Raw genomic sequence first — 7,694 nt, 5'->3', positions numbered from 1 at the left:
CTGGATGACCTAGAGCAATTTTCTCAACCTCATTCTGTCTTAGTCCTCATCTGTAAATGAGACTTGTTATCACCTGTACATTGTGAGATTTTACAAGAAATAAGTTGTTTAATAAGTTATAGTGTGTTTAGGACAGTTCTTGACACAAAGCAAGCTCCACAATGTGTTGCTATTATTATTGCTATTGTTATTATTATTATTGCTACTGCTCTGATGCAAGTCAAAAAGTCAAAAAGCAGTGCTGTGGTCTGAATGTATGCATTCTCCAAAATTCATGTGTTAGGAAGCCCCCAAGGTGATAGTATTAGGAGGTGACTGGGTAATGTGGGCAAAGCCTTCATGGTCAGGTTAGTAGTGCCCTTCTAAGAGATCCCAAAGAGCTAGCTAGACCCTTCCACCATGTGAGAACCCATAGTAGGCATCATCTATGAGCCAGGAAAAAGGCCCTTACCAGACACTGAATCTTCTAGTATCTTGATCTTGGATTTCCCAGTCTCCAGAACAGTGAGAAATAAATTTCTTTTGTTTATGAGCCACCTATCCTACGATACTTTGTTATAGCTGCCCAAGACTAAGACAAGAAGTTATGGTTACTCTTGCTCAAGAAAATAAAATGTCATAAAAAGGAAGCGGGTTGGTGTTCTGGTAATGGCACAACTTTGGAGTCAAACAGACAGGCTTGACCTCTACTTAACACTGCTACTTAACTTGGGTGACCTTGGGAAAGTTATGAACCTCTTTGAAATCCAGTGAAATCCAGTTTTCTGTTTATAAAATGGAGACAGTAACACGTACCTCATAAGGTTACAGGGGGGATCTAATGAAGTAATGTTTGGGAAGCACTTGATTGTTGATCGGCAGCCCCAAAATTGTAGTCATTATGTGGCCAACTGGTCACATGAACAAAGAAACCCTTTAATTCCTGAAAGCACTTACAACGACACTACTTGACACAACTGACTAAAATAATCCCAACATCTAGCATTCTTACCAAAAAAGAAATTTTCTTTCAAAGACAGAGTACCCAGTAAGTAGCCTCATTTTTTATATATTTTTCTGTCCCTGCATTAAACTTGGTTTGTTGTTGGATTTATAAATTTCCCGTCGCCCCTACCCTCAACCTAGGCTTCTTTAATCACATATCTTGTCCCAGCAGATGCATGTTGACATGGGGTTTTGCCAGATTTAAGGGAACTATGATAAAAGTACTTCACTGACTTTCTCATTTCAATTTCCAGATAAGAAATTTTGTGTGATGAAATGAAGCTCCTTGAAATATTACAGGCAGAGTAGCAGCTCAGTTCTGGACAGCACTGTTTCCATCATATTGAACTAAATTCAGGCTTCCAGGTGTGCCTTTAACAGGTAATACAGTAGGATGGGTGCCCCCTGAAGTTGTGCAACATAATAGCTTTAATCTCAAAGCACAGGAAACAAGGTCCACTTACTCAGACTTGGACCCTAATCTCCCTTATTTTTGATGAGTCAGACTCTGTTTCCCAAACCTTAATTTATACTTGCTGAATGAGAACATACTAATCCCCAGTGATAGCATCATGAACAGGATTTGCAGAATCACAGATTCAGAGAGCCGAAAGACCCATACAGATCATCAGACCCACCCTCTCCAGTGTCTCCGGGGAACATGCCAGTGCAGCTCCAATTTGCCTTTTGTCAATACAAAAAAAAAAATCTGAGGCTTGGCTTCCAAGGAGTATTGGAGTTCAACTATTTCTCATTCTCAATGGGTAGAGGTGAAGTACCCTTAACCCTTGGCTCACTCCACCAGGACATGTGTTTGAAGCTCTTTAGTTCTGACTAACTCATTTCCAAGAGGCAGAAAAGTTAGTGATGTCAGCGTTCAAGGTGTGGTGAGGAAAAAATGGATGAATTCAAACACCAATGGAAGGTGATCATGGAAAGCATACCCTATCCAAGTAACTGTTATTTTTACTTTTATACTTTCCCTGTCCCTCACCGCACTCATCTCTAAAACAGTGGTATCATAGAAAGAGCACTTTAAAGCAAAAAGCCTTCTACGAAATTATCTTGTCCTATGGCACTCAGTTTTCAGCTGAGAAAATGAGTCTCAGATGTCAGGCAGTACAAAGCATCCAGGAAAGACGATCGATCCAGAAATCACTTATGTTTTTAGCTGCCTTAAAGAGGAGAGAGAAATGTATTCAGGTCAGAGCAAGTGATATTTTTAACTCCATTACATAAATAGAGACGCTAAAGCTCAAAAACAAATAGTGATGCAACCTCTTCCTTGGTTCTAAAACCGCTCTGCTGAATTAGACCATCTATGAAGGCAATAGGGGTTGAAGAGAAGACCAGAGCTAGCTTGTATCCAGTAGCTCCCTAAGAATTGAAGCTGAAGGGTAAGTGAGGAGAGATGGTTTCATTCTTTAAAACTTCAGGTGGGGGCCGGGCGCGGTGGCTCAAGCCTGTAATCCCAGCACTTTGGGAGCCCAAGGCGAGAGAATTGCCTGAGCCCAGGGGTTTGAGACCAGCCTGGGCAAATTGGCGAGATCTCATCTCTACAATAAATGAAAAAATTAGCCAGGCGTGGTAGCACGTGCCTGTAGTTCCAGCTACTTGGAAGGCTGAGGCGGAAGGATCGCCGGAGCCCAGCAGGTCAATGCTGGGGTGGTGGCGAGCGTGCCACTGCATTCCAGCCTGGGCGACAGAGTGAGACTCCGACCCCAAAAAACAAAAAACCCTAAAAACTTCAGATGGGAAAAAAATCCAAACTCTTTTCAATAATGTGGAATTCACTTTAACATTTTATTATTGCCATTTCTTCATCTACACACACACACACATATGCACACACATGCATATACACACACTACAAATGGGGAGAACAGAAACCTGGAGTCAGAACACCAGGGTTTTTAATTCACTACCTATGTTATTGTTCTCTGATTCACATTGTCTTCTTCTACCAATAAAGAATTATTATAATGTCTTTCTCATAGCATTGTTGTGTGGATCAAACAACATAATGATGTGTAACTACTTGGCAAACTATGAAGCAGTGATCTAAAATATTTTTAAGAACCTTCTTAAGAATCTGATGAAAGCTAAGGACTCATTAAAAAATCCCCACATGTAGATAGAAAAGTTTTACATGTAATTTCAGAGGGTTTACAGACCCTCCAAAGACTCCAGCTTAACACCTGCTTATCTAACGTGGAATATTACAGCCTGGAAAAATGCAATGTTTTTCTGACATAGGATAAATTATAATGAGCCATTCATTTATTTGATAAATTTTACTGGGCCCTTATTAGGTACTGGGGGCTGCAGCGGCACAAATATCCTTATATTTTAAGATTTTGCAATCTCAAAGGTATATTAAAGCAAAGGAGACCCTTCACATGCATTGTATTAACTAAGAAGGTCACCACTCTGGCATCTGACCTCAGAGCTCCCATGTCTGGTTGTTCCGGTCAGAGAGAGGGTAATGTGATTACCTCTGATTTGAGACAGGCAACCTGTGTATAGCAAGGTCAAGGGACTTTTCTCAGGTCTATAAAGGTATTCTTCTCCAGAATTTGATTCGTGGAAGGATTTGGGTGCAGACAAGCAGAGGGAAGTTGTGTTCAGCTTTGACTCCTCACAATCTCCTGGCCTGAATCTCTCATGTCGATGAAAAGACATCTGTAAGCCAGGCTCGGTGGCTCAGCCTGTAATCCCGTGCTTTGGGAGGCTGAGGTGAGTGGATTGCCTGAGCCCGTGGATTCGAGACTCGCCTGGGCAACTTGGCGAGACTTCATCTCTACAGTAAGTCAAAAATCAGCCGGGCATGGTAGCGCATGCCTGTAATTCCGGCTACTCAGAAGGCTGAGGCGGAAGGGTCGCCAGAGCCCAGCAGGTCGAGGCTGCAGTGGCCGGGAGCGGCCACTGCACTCCAGTCTGGGTGACAGAGTGAGACTCCAACTCAAAAAAAGAAAAGAAAAAAAGAAAAGACATTTGTAAACATCTGTCATTCTTCCACATTCTACTAAGTGTGCCTCTTGTAAATTGTTGGCACCAAACCAGTGAATCAAATATCTGGTGATATAACTCAGAATTGAAAATAGTCATTTTCACTATAAGCAGAAGTTTAAAAAAGAAAATGTTCTGCAATCCAGGTTCAAATCACTCCACTATTTTCTAGCTTTGAGAAGCACAAAAAAATGTATTTTTGTTATCTGAAAATAAGAATGACAATCATGGTCTCTCTATTTATTTGTGAAATTAAATGAAACAATTCATATAAAGTGCTTAAAACTGTGCTTGGCACATAGTGAAAACTCAACAGATGATTGTTATTATAATTGTCATTGATCCCATTCTCAACAGCTATATCCTTAGTCATTGTCAGAAAACCATTGGTTTTACTGGCAATGGGAAATACATTTTGTTGGGAATGCTATTTTCTAAAATATAATGATTTTTTAATATGGTTACTAAATTTGGCCATGGAAATACTGATTTTTTTAAAATAAATTAGATGTGATTTTCCAAATCCAGCCCAATATACTACCCAATTCATATACAACTCAATAAAATCTTCTGATTGTGTTGTATATGAATTGGATTGTAAAGGGAAAGCAGGTAGAGATTGCTAAGAGTTGATGGAAGATGATAAGGATTTAAATTTGGAAAAAGAGAATCAGAAAGGGAGATAATTGATCCTGATTGGGATTATACAGGAAAAATCTAAGAGTAGATAGGAGCAAAGGGGGGTATTTTGGCCTATTAGAAAAGTTATTTTTGTTACTAGCCTGAGTAATATCAAGGAAAGTTACTTAATTTAGTTTTAGCTGATTTGACAGAGACTGGATTGCAGAAAAAAAAAATAAAGTTTCTGCACGAGCCAAAATTAGGAAATGGTGGTAAACAGAGAACTAAGGGATTTAAACAAAATCCTGCTGACTTCACCTGGATTCCATGGCTGGATCGCCCACCTTTAGTTTGTAAAATATTTTTTCACACTGAAGTAAGGACATTATTCTCTGGAAAGAACAGACTAAGGGTTTATAGAAGAAAAAAATATGAGGACAACTGGTGAGAGCTATAGTGCTAAAACTGTGGTCTAAAAGGGACCTCTTTTCTATGTGCAAACCAAGACCCAACTCATGAATGATAACAGTAGAATGATCTAGAAGAACTCAGGGAGGTTGGAGGAACTCTGGAGAACTGTTGTCCACCCAGCTGTTTGTCCAGTCAGTCCCTTGCCCACACCCTCTGATCCTACCGCAAATATTTGAGTCACTGCCATGGAAATGTCAATGAACCCATGCTGAATAAAGGTCCATATGACTGCCTAGGATTTAAATGACTTCCCGGACAATCTCATCACCCCAATCCACCTTCGTTCCTAGAGTTTGTTATGCCTTGCCAGCTTCTTTTGCATTGTCTAGCTGGGCCCACGTGCAGAGGTCCTCGGGGACAATGCTTGGGTTAATGTCTGGAACCTTTCAACATACCATTGAACCTACTCCCACTTCATCTTTGCCTGGAGAAGAGATTCGCGAGTGCCCAAGTAGCACTCTGGCCGCCAATGACCAATTTCTTGAGTCTTTAATTATGGGCCAATGAAAACAATGCTTGTAGTGAACTGCTGCCTCACTTTCACCTCTGACCTGTGGTCAGACACGTGGCTGTGAGTGTTGCCAGATGGAAATTGTTAGCGAAGAACCGCATTTAACAGAACTTTTACTTATGACTTGAGAGCAGCACTCATCTGTTAATCCTGTGGGCTTGAGTTAATATATAAGTGATTTCAATCTTGTATGTGAAACCCCATGTAAAAGATTTGGTCTTGTATTTCAAAGATTTGGTCTTGTATTTCAATCTTGTATGTGAAACCCCATGGAAAAGATTTGGTCTAGGAAAGAGAGAAGAATTTGTCCCCTCCAAGTTCCCTTACCAACCACTAGGATCATGAGGATGATAGGGAAACCAATCCAAATTATTGAGTAACAGTGGCCTTGGAGGGAGCCCAAAGCCCAAATAAACATTCTTACTTGGGTCCAAACCCTTGCCTAGCAGCTCTGTCAGACATCGTCCTCTCCCGTATTCCACAGTCTGAGAGATTATAAAGACAAACTCTTTTATCTCACAGACCCCTGTCAACCGAATATTCATCATCTATCTTTTCCTGATCTGAACAGTTTGTGGCTCAGACCAAGTGTTTGTTGGAGTCTCATCAATCTACTCCCAAATTATAAAGCACGGGATTAAAGTGCTGATAGCACTTTAAAGAAGTTTCAACTTTGGGGAAGGAGGGATGTTAGAGAATTGGATTTCTTCATCGCTAAGGTTTCCCAGGTCAAAAAGTCCACTTGTAAAAAAATGTGCATACGGTCTGAACTCTCTGGATGTGCAATATTGTCTACAATGTACAGCCGTAGAAAGTTTTCCTTTCAACTTGCTGTGTTTTTTTCCTTTTCTAAATTGTATGATCTTTAGCCACTCTATTCAGTAAGTATTTAGGCAGATGGATACAAATTGATGAAACACATATGGTTTAAACAGACAGAGATTAAGAACCCTGCTGGATTGGATATATCTGAGTGGTGGTTGCCACGAGCATCTTAGCTGTTTAGACAATATAGATAAATTAACTCATAGAATCTATTGCTAAATTTTAGTTTATTTTTTACTTTCTCATATAATTTTGCAAAATTTACTTCACTTTCCAGTATTTCTGTCAAGGATTTTAGAGAAGGAGCAGGATCTTCAATTCGTTAATGGAAAACCAAGGTAATGAGAAAGACAGGCCAGAGTCACTCAGCTGAAAGTCATTGGTTGCATCCAGAGACCCATGTTCCCCTCGGTAGAAGGTGCTTCCTCTGGGAAGGGTTCTCATTACATCATCAGTGTATTTTTCCAGATACCAGACCCCCTTGGGATATAGATACTCTGCCTGGGGAAATATTTATTATCCCTAAGCAAGTAGTTAGGGCTTTGTAGAAAAGCTCATTATTCTTTATCCTATTTCTGGTGTGTGCGCGCGCGCGCGCGTGCGCGTGTGTGTGTGTGTGTGTGTGTGTGTGTGTTTCCCTTTTCTTAGAGATTACCAATTAGTAGGACTTTGCAAATTTAGTTTGACATTTAATTTATTTGTTACTATTTTAATGCAAATGTTAAGTGACTGTCCTCTGAGAATCTGTAATTTTTATACTATTTTCTCCCAGAAACAATGCTGTTGTCTAAGTTAGTGCACACACACACACACACACACACACACACACACCCCATACCAGGTTATAAGATTACCATGGGAGAATACCATGTACCATACAAAGTACTTTAATTTGTGTTATTATAGGAATACTATGAGGGAACTAATATCACTGTACCCATTTCATGAACAGAAGAATATATTCAGAAACAAGAAATTACTTCTCCAATATTACGTGGTTCCAACATCACAGAGACAGAACTGGAAACTGAAAGTATAACTCACTTCTCAACCCAGGATCTTGCCAGGATATGCTGGAAAACTCCTCTTGGAACATAACAAAGGGAGACAAGGATAAAAATCCCAGTGCCAGAGGGCTGGTCAAGGATCTGATCACATACAGAGAAGCATGAACCCAAAACAGAGATTGGTACACAGTCAGTGAGCTGGAGCAGAGCAGTCAGGTTTGGGGGGAGGGAGGGAAGTGCAGCTTTTTTTTTAAAATTTATTTATT

The sequence above is a fragment of the Carlito syrichta genome, unplaced genomic scaffold, assembly GCF_000164805.1.
Source record: "Carlito syrichta isolate Samal-C Ts95f unplaced genomic scaffold, Tarsius_syrichta-2.0.1 Scaffold309017, whole genome shotgun sequence".
Lineage (NCBI taxonomy): Eukaryota > Metazoa > Chordata > Mammalia > Primates > Tarsiidae > Carlito > Carlito syrichta.
This window is presented reverse-complemented; position numbering follows the sequence as displayed.